Here is a 14539-nt window from a genome sequence, read left to right as displayed (position 1 = left end):
GCCATTTGGAATCTTATCAAACATGACAACATGCCTCGTAACCTGGAGGCCTTGAACATGAATGTATCTTTCCATCCAAGTGATTCATGGACCTTGAAATTCAAATTTAAGAACTCCAATTCCACACTACTAGTATTTATTTGCACAAATGAATCACCACCTTATGAGGCTATTACACATATGCCAATCAACAATATCTCAAGGCTAGAGCAAGACAAAAAGCCTCTGATGTGGCAAGAAATATTTTACAACCTACTAAGGATAAGATTTTCGAAGCTAGCCACAACCATTACACTACAATACCCTACTATAAATTCTCCTTAGTGAGCTTGTTCCATTTTGAGGCTCCAACTCCCTCCATTGCATAGCTAGTCATGAAGTCAAGGGAATAGCCCACCATTAAACATTCTTGCCCAACCGCATATAGTCTCTATCTTCTAACCATCCCCAAGGAAAAAACATGTAATTTTGTGTATAACACATTCTGTTGTAGCGTGGCAAAGGCAACCATACAATGAAGTGGTGGTACCATGAGGTAGAAGGTCATCCATGGTGGATGATGACTAAACACAAGCTAAATATTCTCCTTTATAATATCTTTGGCTTTGTTGTTGGAATTAGGGTTGCAGGAATGCACACACAACTTCAAGAAGATGAGGAAGCTTGAGCACAACACAGTAGTGTATTATGAGTGCCAAAAATGAAAGATAACAAGCCCTAGAAGATAATGGGCGTATATACAATGCACGGGGGAAAAAACCTCCTAGTGAGGGAAAAAGTGCCCCGGCGGTCCTAAGTGTGTTCACACACATCACTACTATAATATGGTAACAAATCCCCCCTGGAGTGATGCGGTGAACAAGAGCTAGCACTCATGTATAGGGAAGTGTCTAGCTATGTGGACGAATCCACAAAAGGGAGTAAGCCCAAAGCTTTGCGAAAAGCTTCGAACTTCTCACGAGGCAGAGCCTTTGTGAAAAGGTCTGCAAGGTTATCCTGTGTTGGCACATAAGCCAAACTGATCTCTCTTGCAGAGAGTCTCTCCCTGACATAATGGTAGTGCACCTCAATGTGCTTCGTACGAGCATGGAACACTGGGTTCCGCGCAACTGCCAATGCGCTCTGACTGTCAGTGAAGATGGTGGTGGCAGATGGCTGCCCAACACCCAAATCAGCGGCGTCTGAGCCACACACACTCAACCGTAGCTGTGAAAGCTGCCCTGTACTCAGCTTCACAACTAGAAGTGGCCACAGTAGGCTGCTTCTTGCTCAACCATGATATGCATGAGCTTCCAAGCATGAAGCAAAAACCACTCGTGGACACGCGTGTGTCATAACAACCAGCCCAGTCAAAATCTGAAAAAACATGTAAATCTGGCGGCAATGATCCCCCCTTGGGATAAAACAACCCAAGATGTCGAGTACCACTCAAATAGCGAAAGATACGCTTCACTGCCTGCCAATGCTTAATGCCTGGGCTATGCATAAATTTGCTCACCTGTGAGACTGCAAACTGAATGTCTGGCCTCGTAATGCATACATAAATGAGGCAACCAACAGCTGTCTGATAGAGTGTGACATCAAAGTGATCTCCAGCATCATGAAGACTCAACTTCAAACCTGTCTCCATTGGAGTAGCAATAGGCTTGCAGTCTTCAAGGCCAAATCTCTGCAACAATGTTTCAATATACTTTGTCTGACACAAAGCAATACCTCCATCACACTGCTTAAATTGTATCCCCAAATAATGATGCAAATGCCCCAAATCTGACATCTCAAAAGAGGCATTCAAATCAGCCTTAAAATCAGCAATATGACTCTCATTTGGTCCTGTGAGCAGCATGTCATCGACATAGAGAGCAATGATTAGATGTACACCATCCACACGTTTAACATACAAAGTGCTTTCTGTTGGACTATTCTGAAACCCATGTGCAGTCAAATATGCATGTATTTTTTCATACCAAGCTCGTGGAGCTTGCTTTAAACCATATAAAGCCTTTTTTAACCTGCACACTTTGTTTTCCTGCCCTCTTTGAACAAAACCACGAGGCTGCGATACATACACCTCCTCATGCAAATCTCCATTTAAGAACGCAGTCTTTATGTCCAGCTGATATACATTCCAACCATTATGAGCTGCTAATGCACAGATGCTACGAACAGTGGTCATACGACATGTGGGAGCAAAAGTCTCATCAAAATCAATGCCCTTCTCTTGAGCATAACCTTTTGCAACAAGCCTAGCCTTATGGCGATCCACTGTGCCATCAGGCTTACGCTTCAATTTGTATACCCACTTAGTGCCAATGGCCTTCTTGCCAGGGGGCAAGTCACATAAAGACCATGTACTATTCTTCATAATAGCATCGTATTCTGCTTGCATAGCAGCCATCCAATTTTCTGAACTTTGTGCCTCATCAAATGAAACAGGCTCACTTTCATCGCACATACTAGAAACAGCCAATGCATAACAATCTGACGCATAAGAGGCACCATGAGAGCCAGAACGAGTGCGACTAGACAAAGGGGCATCCAACTTGCTGTCACGCAAAGTCTGCACCAGCCATCTAGGCATGTTCCTAGAGCCCTCAATCTCTTGTCTCTCATCCTCAAGTGCATCATGCACATCTGCATCAGATATAGGCTGATCTGTGCCATCATTTAAAACCTGCATAGGCTGAAAAACTGCCTCATGAGGTATTGCACTTGACTGTGCACCACTGAAAAGAGGCAACAATGTATCATAGACATCACGTGAGCTGATATCTGTCTCCTTAGTACATGAAACCAAGGGCTGAACTGCATCTTCCACAAATACAACATCACGGCTAACCAAAATGCGCTTTGTCTGTGGATGATACAAACGATAGCCTTTGCTCTCAGCACTATATCCAACAAAAATACATTTGACAGCTTTGTCATCCAATTTTCTGCGATGTTGCACAGGCACTAATGCATATGCGATGTTGCACAGGCACTAATGCTATGCCAAGCCTCATATGGAGTGACAACCTGTAATGCTTTGGTGGGACACCTGTTTAGTACATAAGTGGCACACATGATAGCCTCAAGCCAAAAACCATGTGGTAGACTTTGACTCTTAACCATACATCTTGCCATTTCCATGAGAGACCTGTTTTTTCTCTCAGCCACACCATTTTGCTGTGGTGTATACGGCACTGTACATTGGTGTTTATCCCACGCTCAGCCAGAAATGCATTAAATTCTGAAGACATATACTCCCCCCCTCGATCTGAACGGAGGGTGCCCATCTTACTTTCTGACACATTTTCAGCCATAACCAAAAACTGTTTGAAGCACAAAAACACTTCGGACTTTGCCTTCAAAGGATATACCCATGCATGCCTGGTAGAATCATCAATGAAAGTCACGAAGTAAAGGTAGTTTCCAAATGATGGAGTTTGCATGGGACCACAAACATCACTGTGAACAAGCTGCAATCTGCGTTCAGCTCTCACTGATCCATCTTTGGGAAAGGAAGCACGCTGCATTTTACCCAATATGCAGCCCTCACAAACATGCTTGACAGGTGCCTCAAGCTTAGGCAAAGAAGACACAGGCGCAGCAAACTTGCAAAATTCAGATGACCAAAACGTGCATGCCACAGTTTTGCATTTGAAATAGCCTGCGTATCCATAATAGCACATGCTGAATCCTCTACACATTTGCCATCCATATTGAGCTTATACAGCCCTCGACATAGTGAACCAGATGCTACAATGATGTCACCACAAGAGAGATCATGAACAGTACATCTGTCATCCACAAATTTTACAACCAAACCTGTTTTGGCAAATGCGGATACTGACAGCAGATTCTTTTTGATCCCTGGCACATACAATGCATCAAAAAGTGTAAAGGTGTTGCAATTTGCAACATTCAGCACAATCTGTCCAACTCCTTTAACGGGATAAGAGGAGTTATTGGCACAAGTGACAGTATTCCCTGTGGGAGTAGACTCAAGGAAAGTGAATAAACTGCGCTGCGAGGTGATATGCTTAGTGGCACCACTGTCAAAGTACCATACATCTGAATCTACTGCAGACATACATGTGTCATGCAAAGATGGGTCATAACTGCACTGCGCATTGAATGCCCATTCTGTATCTTGAACAACATTAGCAGATTCATTGTTAGAAGGAGAGGCATCTGCAACAGCCATACCAGCCTCTTTCTTCTTAGCCTCTTTCGCAGCCAGCTTAGGACACGCTTTGATGACATGATCATTTCCCTTATAGTACTTGCAAAATGTCTTCTGTTTGTCACCCTTCTTCTCATCTTTGTCTTCCTTCTTTGGTTGCGCAGCATTTGCAGATTTCTGCTTACTAGAAGAAAAGCCAGCTTTACCTTTCCCGCTTCTCTGACTAGCAACGAAAGCTTGATCTGCGACACGCATAATATTCCTGCTTTGCCTTGACTGGTCTTCTTGCAGCAAAACAGAAACTAACTCCTCAAATGATAAGGCATTGGGATTGCCTTTCATCATCAAGCGAAGAGTGAAAGCAAAACCCTGATAAGAATCTGGTAGACCATTCAAAACAGTCTGCACAAGTGAACTGTCTGACAGGATTTCATCTGCAGAAATGAGCTGCTCTTTGAAATCCTTGATCTTTGTCAAAAAGCTATCCATAGAATCACCTTCGTTCATATGCTCACTCTCCAACTGTTTTCGGAGGTAAGCAACACGAGCCTCATTTCTTGCCTGATACAATGTGGCAAGTACATCCCAAGCATCCTTAGAAGTCCTGCAGGAGCGAATATGTGGGATAATGGTACGTTTGACAGACAGCGCAATCAAGGCATGAGCCTGTGCATCTCTACCATCCCAACGAATCTGCTCTGCTGAAAGTGGTGGTTCTCGAACAGCTGCTACAGCACTTGTGCCTGCACCATCATCAACAGTACCTGTTTCTGATGTGTTTGCAGCATTCCCAGCCACAATAGGACGTGCATCAATACCCTGCACAATGTTCCATAACCCCTTTGCTACCAATACATGTCGCATCATATATGCCCACAATGGATAGTTGGTGCCATCCAACTTATCCTCAGCAGCCAACATGCGGAATACATCATTGTTGTCAGCCATGGCCAATGACTGTACTACTAGATGTAAATGCTGTCTGTAAGAGGTAAACCTGTTTAAAATCGACCTGTGCTATGTAGCACAGCCCAAAACAGACGAATGGGCACCTGTCCTGCAGATTTTAATCTTGACAGAAAATCTGCACAGTAGGACGATTTTGCCTGCGCAGTACTTGGAATGCAAAAACGGAGGGCGAAATGACTTCAGATCAAAATTCTGAAACGAACAAGCCCAACGGGCCTTCCCACGGCATATACTAACCTGCAGACGCTCGTGAAACCTCGTCGCAATCGGAGGAGATGAAGCGGCAGGTGCCGGTGATGCTGCCCGGGAGGAGGAAGCCTGCTCTGATACCAATTGTTGGAATTAGGGTTGCAGGAATGCACACACAACTTCAAGAAGATGAGGAAGCTTGAGCACAACACAGTAGTGTATTATGAGTGCCAAAAATGAAAGATAACAAGCCCTAGAAGATAATGGGCGTATATACAATGCACGGGGGAAAAAACCTCCTAGTGAGGGAAAAAGTGCCCCGGCGGTCCTAAGTGTGTTCACACACATCACTACTATAATATGGTAACATTTGTGAACCTAAATTATTCAAGATTGAAGTGAAAAAGAACAAAACATATGTAGAAAGCGATAAAAAAACATTTTTTACCATCATCAATGATTGTCTTCTCCATGCAAATCCTTGTCCTCATTTTTTAAGAGGAGATGGACTATCCACATCAACTACTACATATCTAAACCAAAAAAAACCTATGCTTAAGTCAAGGCAACAGCCCACCATCAAAGTTTCTTGCCTAACCCAATATAGCCTCTATCTTTTGTAGCCATTCTCAAGAAAAAAACATGTAATTTTGTGTATAACACGTTCTCTAGTAGAGCCATACAATGAAGTGGTGCCATGAGGTAGAAGCTTATGTATTGGTGTTGGATGACTAAACACGTACTCAATATTCTCCCTTCTAATATCTTTGGCTTTGTAATGCTAAATTATTCAAGATTGTTGAAGTGCAAAAGAACCAAACATATTTAGGAAGCGATTAAAAAAATGAAACATTTTTTACCATCATCATGTTTATCTTCTCAATGCAAATCCTTGTCCTCATTTTTTTCTAGGAGATGGACTATCTGCATCAACTACTACATACGCAAACCAAAAAAACCCTATGCTTAAGTTAAACATAAAAAATAATATATATATAAGTAGAATTATTATCAAAAAGAAAATGCACCTTGTTCTTGGTTGGTGGATGGCTTTTTTGGTGAGAAGATATCTCTTTTGTTGTTTTGTCAAAGTGTGAATCCAGCACATTTTTATTGGAGGCATATTGCATATAATGATCTCCCTCTCTTGTCAACACATGGCCACATGGGAAGTTTATCCAACATGGATAATTTGCAAGTGTGAATCCATCACCTTTTTATTGGAGGCATATTGCATATAATGATATCCCTCTCTTGTCAACACATATCACCTTTTTATTGGAGGACTATTGCATATAATGATATCCATATCTTGTCAACACATGGCCACTTGGATAGTCTATCCACCATGGATAATTTACAAGATCCCACTGTGAGAGTGTATGCATGCTAAGACTATCATTCCCTTCTTGGCCTCTACGGGGTTTTCATCTTGATTAATAGACCTCTCTATGGTGTGACTCTCTTAATCAACCTTCTCATTGTGATAGAACACATACATCTTATCCACATAAGCCTCATGGGGGATTCCCTTCTTCTTGCCCCTTTGTACTTTTGGGTGATGACCTAGCATGTGGTGCCGTTTGGCAATTGTTGCCACATATATAGGCAGTGATGTGTGTGAACACACTTAGGACCGTCGGGGCACTTTTTCCCTCTTTAGGAGGTTTTTTCCCCCGGCTTGTATATACGCCCATCCTTCCTGCAACCCTAATTCCAGCAATTGGTATCAGAGCAGGCATCGGCTCCCAGGGCTATGCCGCCAGCACCCTCTGACTCACGTTCTCCGATTGAGGTGAGCTTTCACGAGCCCTATTCTCTACAAATTTGCCCGTAGGGCTTCGCGTTCTCAAAATTTGCATCTGAGGTCGTTTTGGGCTCAGTTTTTGCATTTCAAGTTCTGCACTGGTGTTTTCGTCATTTTCTGCAGAAATTTTGACAGTGCAGTTTTCTGCAAAACAGGCATACGTGTTCTATTGTGGACCGTGCTACATAGCACAAGTTGTCTTCTGTTCAGTCTTTACTTCATTATAGGTAGCTTTTGCATCAGTTTCAGTCAGTGGCCATGGCTGATAACATCAATGATGTATTTCGCATGTTGTCTGCTGTCTGCTGAAGACAAACTGGATGGAGACAACAACTACCCACTTTAGGCATACATGATGCAGCTTGTTTTGGTTGCAAAAGGAGTGTGGAACATTGTGCAGGGTACGGATGTACGTCCAGGTTCTGTGGATGTAGGATCTGTTGAGGATGTTGCAGGTTCTAGCAGCTCTACTGTTGCTGCTGTTTTACCCACTGCTGAACAAGCTCGTTGGGATGGTAAAGATGCGCAGGCTCATGCCTTGATTGCACTTTCTGTCAAACGTAACATCACCCCACATATTCGTTCAGCTAAAATAGCAAAACAGGCTTGGGATATTCTAGCTGGTTTATATGCAGGTCGTAACGAGGCAAAAATCGCTTACCTGCGTAAAGAGCTAGAATTGAAGATTATGCAAGAAGATGATGACATGAATGTTTTTCTTGCTGAGATTAAAGATCTCAAAGAACAGTTGATTTCTGCAGGTGAGATTATTCCTGATCATTCTCTTGTGTAGACTGTTCTTGATGCTTTACTTGAGACATATCAGACTTTTGCTTCCACGTTGAGACTTCTTAATGAGGACAGACCTGATGCTGTCAAGTATGATACTTTAGTCAACAAGCTCTTGCAAGAAGCGCAGTCCAGGCAAAACAGGGCCAGGCAGCGTGCAGTTGATCAAGCATTTATTGCTGCCCACCAGGAATAAAGAAGAAGTGGTAAGGCAGCCCCTTCCACTGTTTCTTCTCCTATTAGTAGGTCTGCAACTTCTTCTCCTTCCACAGGTAGCAACAATAAGTTTGAGAAGGCTCTTGATAAAGGCAAGAAAAAGACCAGTGCAACTATTGTAAGGTAAATGATCATGTCATTAAGAATTGCCCTAAGCTAAAGGCTAAAGAGGCAAAGAAGAAAGAGTCAAATGCAGCCACAATAGCGGATGCTTCTACAAATGCAGATTCTGTAAATGTTGTGCAGGATACAGAATGGGCGTTTAGCGTGTATTGCCAGTATGACCCATCTATACATGATGCATGTTTGGCAGTTTTTGTTGACTCTCATGTATGGTATTTTGACAGTGGTGCTACAAAGCACATTACCTCGCATTGTAATATGTTCACTTCTCTTGAGGCTGTCCCTAATGGGAATACTATCACATGTGCCAATAATGCTTCTTACCCAGTGAAGGGCATTGGTAAAATTATGCTTACTGCTGCTGCAAATGGCAGCGCTTTCACACTTTCAGATGCTTTGTATGTGCCAGGGATAAAGAAGAATCTATTGTTTGTCTCTGCGCTTGCTAGACTTGGACTTGTAGTTAAATTTGTGGATGACAGATGTATTGTTCATGATTTGACTTCTGGTGATACGATTATTGTATCTGGCACCTTGTTTCGTCGGCTATATAGGCTCAATTCTTATGACGTGTGTGGAAGATTCAGCAAATGCAGTTTCTGATGAAAAGGCAGTTTCAGATGCAAAACTATGGCATGCTCGTTTTGGTCATCTGAACTTTGCTAGTTTGTTGCGTTTGTAGAAATTTGATATGGTTGCTTCATTGCCTCCTCTTGAGGCACCATTGAAACATGTTTGTGAAGGTTGTATTTTGGGCAAAATACAGCGTTCTGCGTTTCCAAAGGATGGTTCTGTGGGGGCCACTCGCAAATTGCAGCTTGTACATAGTGATGTATGTGGGCCTATGCAAACTCCGTCATTTGGTAAACACTTGTACTTCGTGACTTTCATTGATGATTACTCAAGGCATGCATGGGTATATCCACTGAAGGCAAAGTCCGAAGTGTTTTTGTGCTTCAAACAGTTTTTTCTTATGGTTGAAAATGTATCCAATTGTACTGTGGGTACCCTCCGTACTGATCGAGGGGGGGAGTACATGTCTAAAGAATTTGATGCATTTCTGGCTAGTCGTGGGATAAAACACCAATGTACAGTGCCGTATACCCCTCAGCAAAATGGTGTTGCTGAGAGGAAAAACAGGTCACTTATGGAGATGGCACGATGTATGGTCAAGAGCCAAGCTTTGCCACATGCGTTTTGGCTTGAGGCTGTCATGTGTGCTGCATATGTACTCAACAGGTGTCCTACTAAGGCCTTGCAGTCTATTACTCCATACGAAGCTTGGCATGGTAGGAAGCCTTCTATTGGTCACTTGCGTGTCTTTGGTTGCTTGGCCTATGCTTTAGTGCCTGTGCAACAACGCAGAAAATTGGATGATAAAGCTGTCAAATGCATTTTTGTTGGTTACAGTGCTGAGAGCAAAGGTTACAGATTGTATCATCCGCAGTCAAAGCGTATCTTGATTAGTCGAGATGTTGTTTTTGTGGAAGATGCTGTGCAGCCTTTGTTATCATGTACCAAAGAGACAGGTGTGAGCTCACGGGATGTATTTGATACATTGTTGCCTCTGTTTACAGGTGGGAATTCAAATGTAAGTCCTAATGAGGCAAATATTCAGCCTATGCAGATTTCAAACAACATCATAGATCAGCCTATTTCTGATGCAGATTTATAGGATGTAATTTCTGAGGATAGGGCTGAAAATGAGCAGGCTAGAGGTATGCCTAAATGGCTGGTGCAAACCTTGCGTGATAGTAAAATTGATGCACCTTTATCTAGTCGTACTCGTTCAGGTTTTCAGCATGCCTCTTATGCATCAGATTGTTATGCTTTGGCTATGTCTCGTATGTGTGAAGAGGAAGAACCTCTTTCATTTGATGAGGCACAAAATTCAGAAAATTGGTTGGCTGCAATGCAAAGTGAATATGATGCTATAATGAAGAATGGTACATGGTCTTTGTGTGATTTGCCTATTGGTAAAAAGGCCATTGGTGGATGTAAGTGGGTTTTTAAATTGAAACGAAAGCCAGATGGCAGTGTTGATCGCTATAAGAATCCCAGACTTGTTGCAAAGGGTTATGGTCAAGAAAAGGCTCAAGAAAAGGGCATTGATTTTGATGAGACCTTTGCTCCCAGTTGTCGTATGACTACCATTCGTAGCATTTGTGCATTGGCAGCTCATAATGGTTGGAATGTACATCAGTTGGACATAAAGACTGCATTCTTGAATGGAGATTTGCATGAGGAGGTGTATGTATCGCAGCCTCGTGGTTTTGTTCAAAGAGGGCAAGAAAACAAAGTGTGCAGGTTGAAAAAGGCTTTATATGGTTTAAAGCAAGCTCCACGAGCTTGGTATGAAAAGATACATGCATATTTGACTGCACATGGTTTTCAGAATAGTCCAACAGAAAGCACTTTGTATGTTAAATGTGTGGATGGTGTACATCTAATCATTGCTCTCTATGTCGATGACATGCTGCTCAAAGGACCAAATGAGAGTCATATTGCTGATTTTAAAACTGATTTGAATGCCTCTTTTGAGATGTCAGATTTGGGGCATTTGCATCATTATTTGGGGATACAATTTAAGCAGTGTGATGGAGGTATTGCTTTGTGTTAGACAAAGTATGTTGAGACATTATTGCGGAGATTTGGCCTTGAAGACTACAAGCCTATTGCTACTCCAATGGAGACAGGTTTGAAGTTGAGTCTTCATGATGCTGGAGATCACTTTGATGTCACACTCTATCAGACAGCTGTTGGTTGCCTCATTTATGTATGCATTATGAGGCCGGACATTCAGTTTACAGTCTCACAGGTGAGCAGGTTTATGCATAGCCCAGGGTCTCAGCATTGAAAGGCAGTTAAACGCATCTTTCGCTACTTGAGTTGCACCATACATCTTGGGTTGTTTTATCCCAAGGGGGATCGTTGCCGCTAGATTTACATGCTTTTTCGGACTCAGATTGGGCTGGTTGCTATGACACAAGAGTGTCCACACAAGTGGTTTTTGTTTCATGCTCGGTAGCTCATGCATATCTTGGTTGAGCAAGAAGCAACCTACTGTGGCCACTTCTAGTTGTGAAGCTGAGTACAGGGCAGCTTTCACAGCTATGGTTGAGTGTGTGTGGCTCACTATGTCAGGGAGAGACTCTCAGCAGGAGAGATCAGCTTGGCCTATGTGCCAACACAGGACAACCTCGCCGATCTTTTCACAAAGGTGCTTCCTCGTGAGAAGTTCGAAGCTTTCCGCAAAGCTTTGGGCTTGCTCCCCTTTGTGGATTGATCTACTTCGGGCATGGCACTCCCCTATACATGAGTGCCAGCTCTCATTCACACCATCACTCCCAGGGGGGATTTGTTGCCATATATATAGGCAGTGATGTGTGTGAACACACTTAGGACTGCCGGGGCACTTTTTCCCTCTTTAGGAGGTTTTTTCCCCCGGCTTGTATATATGCCCATCCTTCTAGGGCTAACTTATCTTTTGTACATTGACACAATCTAATACACTTTGTGTTGTGTGCATTCTTGCTTCTTCTTCTCCAAGCTTTGTGTGCTTTCCTGCAAGCCTAATTCCAACAGCAATGTGGGTTGCATTGCCACGTGGGGCACACATAACCTATTTCTTAAAATGTTATGCATGTGGAAATTTTCTCCATGAAAAGGGTTGTTTTAAAATTTTAGGGGGAGGAAATCTATGGGGAAAGTTTTTTAGAGAGAGAGAGGGGGTGGTTTTTAGAGGGGTGCTACGCACTTGTGCATGTGTGTATGTTACCATGTATAGAGAGTGTGCACATTTAAGCATGGGTGTGTATATCTGATGTGTGTATGTCACCATGTATAGAGAGTGTGCAAATTTGATTTGAGCATGGGTGTGTATATCTGATGTGTGCCTGTAGACATGTGCGTGTTTTTGAATTTTTATCATTCTTAGTTTTGTTTTAGGTTTCAAGTTTTTAATAATTCCCGGGTATGTGTATTTACAATTAATAGGAAGTGCTATGTACATACGTACAAGGGGGTTTTCGCCATGTGGCCTCACTAAGAGAAGACAAAGAGTTTCTTACCCATCCACCATGATAAAAGCCTTGATGTCATTGCCGCCAGCTTTGTAGCTTTGTCTTTTTAGTTCCATAGCCAGCGAGTTGGTGTTTGTGGATGCACAGAGGTGCTGCGGGGTCATGTGGTGATCTTTTTATCATTATGGAGCACACATTTTGTTGTTACTTTTTGCTTGTGTGGGTAGTAGGGTGAAGATTTACAATAGTGCACCACTGAGAAACCTGCTAGAATGTGTTTTACCACTTACCAAGTGTAACCCCCTATCGTCATCATCCTGACTAGCTCTAATGGGTATCCAAACCTTGAAATCACATGCTCGTATAAAAATTAAGCTGATGTACGAGTGTCAACCTTTCATGTCTAGGCCTCTATCCATTTGGTAAAATAATCAGTGTCTGTCGAGCATATAGCAAAATCTATCCCCCACTTTTTGAATGTTTATTGCACAATTATAGGGGTTAGAGGAACTCTACCCTCTCTTGAGGCACATTGAAGCATTGACCTCATAGAACCTCTTCATAAATCCCATAGAATCTCCAAACATAGTTGGCCTCCATAAATCGGCTTGTAGGATCTTGTGAGCAAAATGTCCTCTTGTAATTTTGTAATGTTCTTCCTCTAGAATAGAAACGAATTCATCTTCCCTTAGACAACATGGTAGTTACCTAGTTTTATATATTTGTAAGACTATTAATTAATAGGGGACTACCAACTTAATAAGTCATTGCATCCTCTCCTTGTTCAGAACCTTATCTTTTAGGAATCTAGAAGCGAGGTACTCAAAAATTTGTGCAAGCATTAACTTAATAAGTTATTGCATCCTATCCTTGTTCAGGGCCGTATCTCTTAGGAATCCATAAGAGAGGTACTCAAAAATTAATGCCCTCCATTCAGGCACCAAGTTGAGTTTGAATAAGTACGCATTTGGTAATTTAGCAACAACTCCTAAATTCCATCCATAAGAGCAACCATCTCGTAATTTGCCTAGTTATGCATGGTTTGTTTTGACAAGGTATAACAAGCCTTGGTGATCTACAAAGAACACAAATTTATTACCTATTCTACTTAACCACATAAACCATTACCAATCCCTCTTGTTATGTAGTGGTATAGTTCATTTCCATCTCATTTTATTGTCTACTTGTAAAGCGTACTGAGTAGTCTAGCTTGAATTCACATGACTTAATTGTCTACTTGCAAAGCCTAGTTACCAGGTAGTCCACCTTGAATTCACCTGATCTCATCAACACACAACCGATTACAAAATTGGAGGCATCGAGGTGGACATGAAAGATCAAGTCCCAATTAGGTGGTCTCAAAATAGGTGCATTGCCAATGCCTTTTTCAATTCATTGTTGTAAACTTGCTGACACTCTTTGGTCCATTTAAAGATTACGAGTGCTGTAATTTGTAATTGGTGGGGGTAGTTCACAAATTCGCTTCACTTTACTTTCATCTGTGGAAGTTTCATTTTTTAATACTATGTGACCCATTGAATATATAACACCATGCTTTACCTAGAATTGACATTTCAAAGGGTTCAAGGATATGTGATATAGTTCACATCTTTGAAATATCTTTCTTGGGAAATCCAAATGGTCCTTCCATTGTGTGTGTGCATAGAGATCATCTATAAATTTTTTTAGCCATTTTTGCAAGTTAAGTTCCTTGAATGTAGTACACATTAAACTTTGAAATATTGTCAGAGCATTGGTCAAGCACTGAATGCCATGACCTTGGGGGGATCACTTTGTCAACCCCTTGTGCAGCATGTGTGTTTAAGGGCTATTTACAAAACCCCCTACTTATAGATTTTTGAATTTTAAAAATAACCCTTCTATAACTCTATTTACAATAAAAGTAGCCTTTTTATAACTCTATTTACAATAAAAGTACCCCCTTTTGTACAAAAATTTTCACCATTTGAATTAAAAATCCCCTTATGTATGTAAATTTTCTGTAACTCCACAAGAGAAAGAAACCCCTTCTGTTGAACTCACGTGCTATCTTACATATTTTTAAGTGACTCCCCTAGGGGCGTGACCTTGTAGGTAAATGTTCCCCATGTAGTTTTCAATGCCATTTCATGCTAATCCTCAGGGAGGCTATAGACACTTGATTGTGTCCCAAAAATCCATCCAAAAAGTTATGTGTCTACCATTGCCACTCTTTCCAAAACATGTTCAATGTAAAAGGGTAATGATCTCTCCACATTG

The sequence above is a fragment of the Cibotium barometz genome, chromosome 62, assembly GCF_041138505.1.
Source record: "Cibotium barometz isolate CiBa-2024 chromosome 62, ASM4113850v1, whole genome shotgun sequence".
NCBI classification, from domain to species: Eukaryota; Viridiplantae; Streptophyta; class Polypodiopsida; order Cyatheales; family Cibotiaceae; genus Cibotium; species Cibotium barometz.
Note: the sequence above shows the minus strand (reverse complement) of the source record.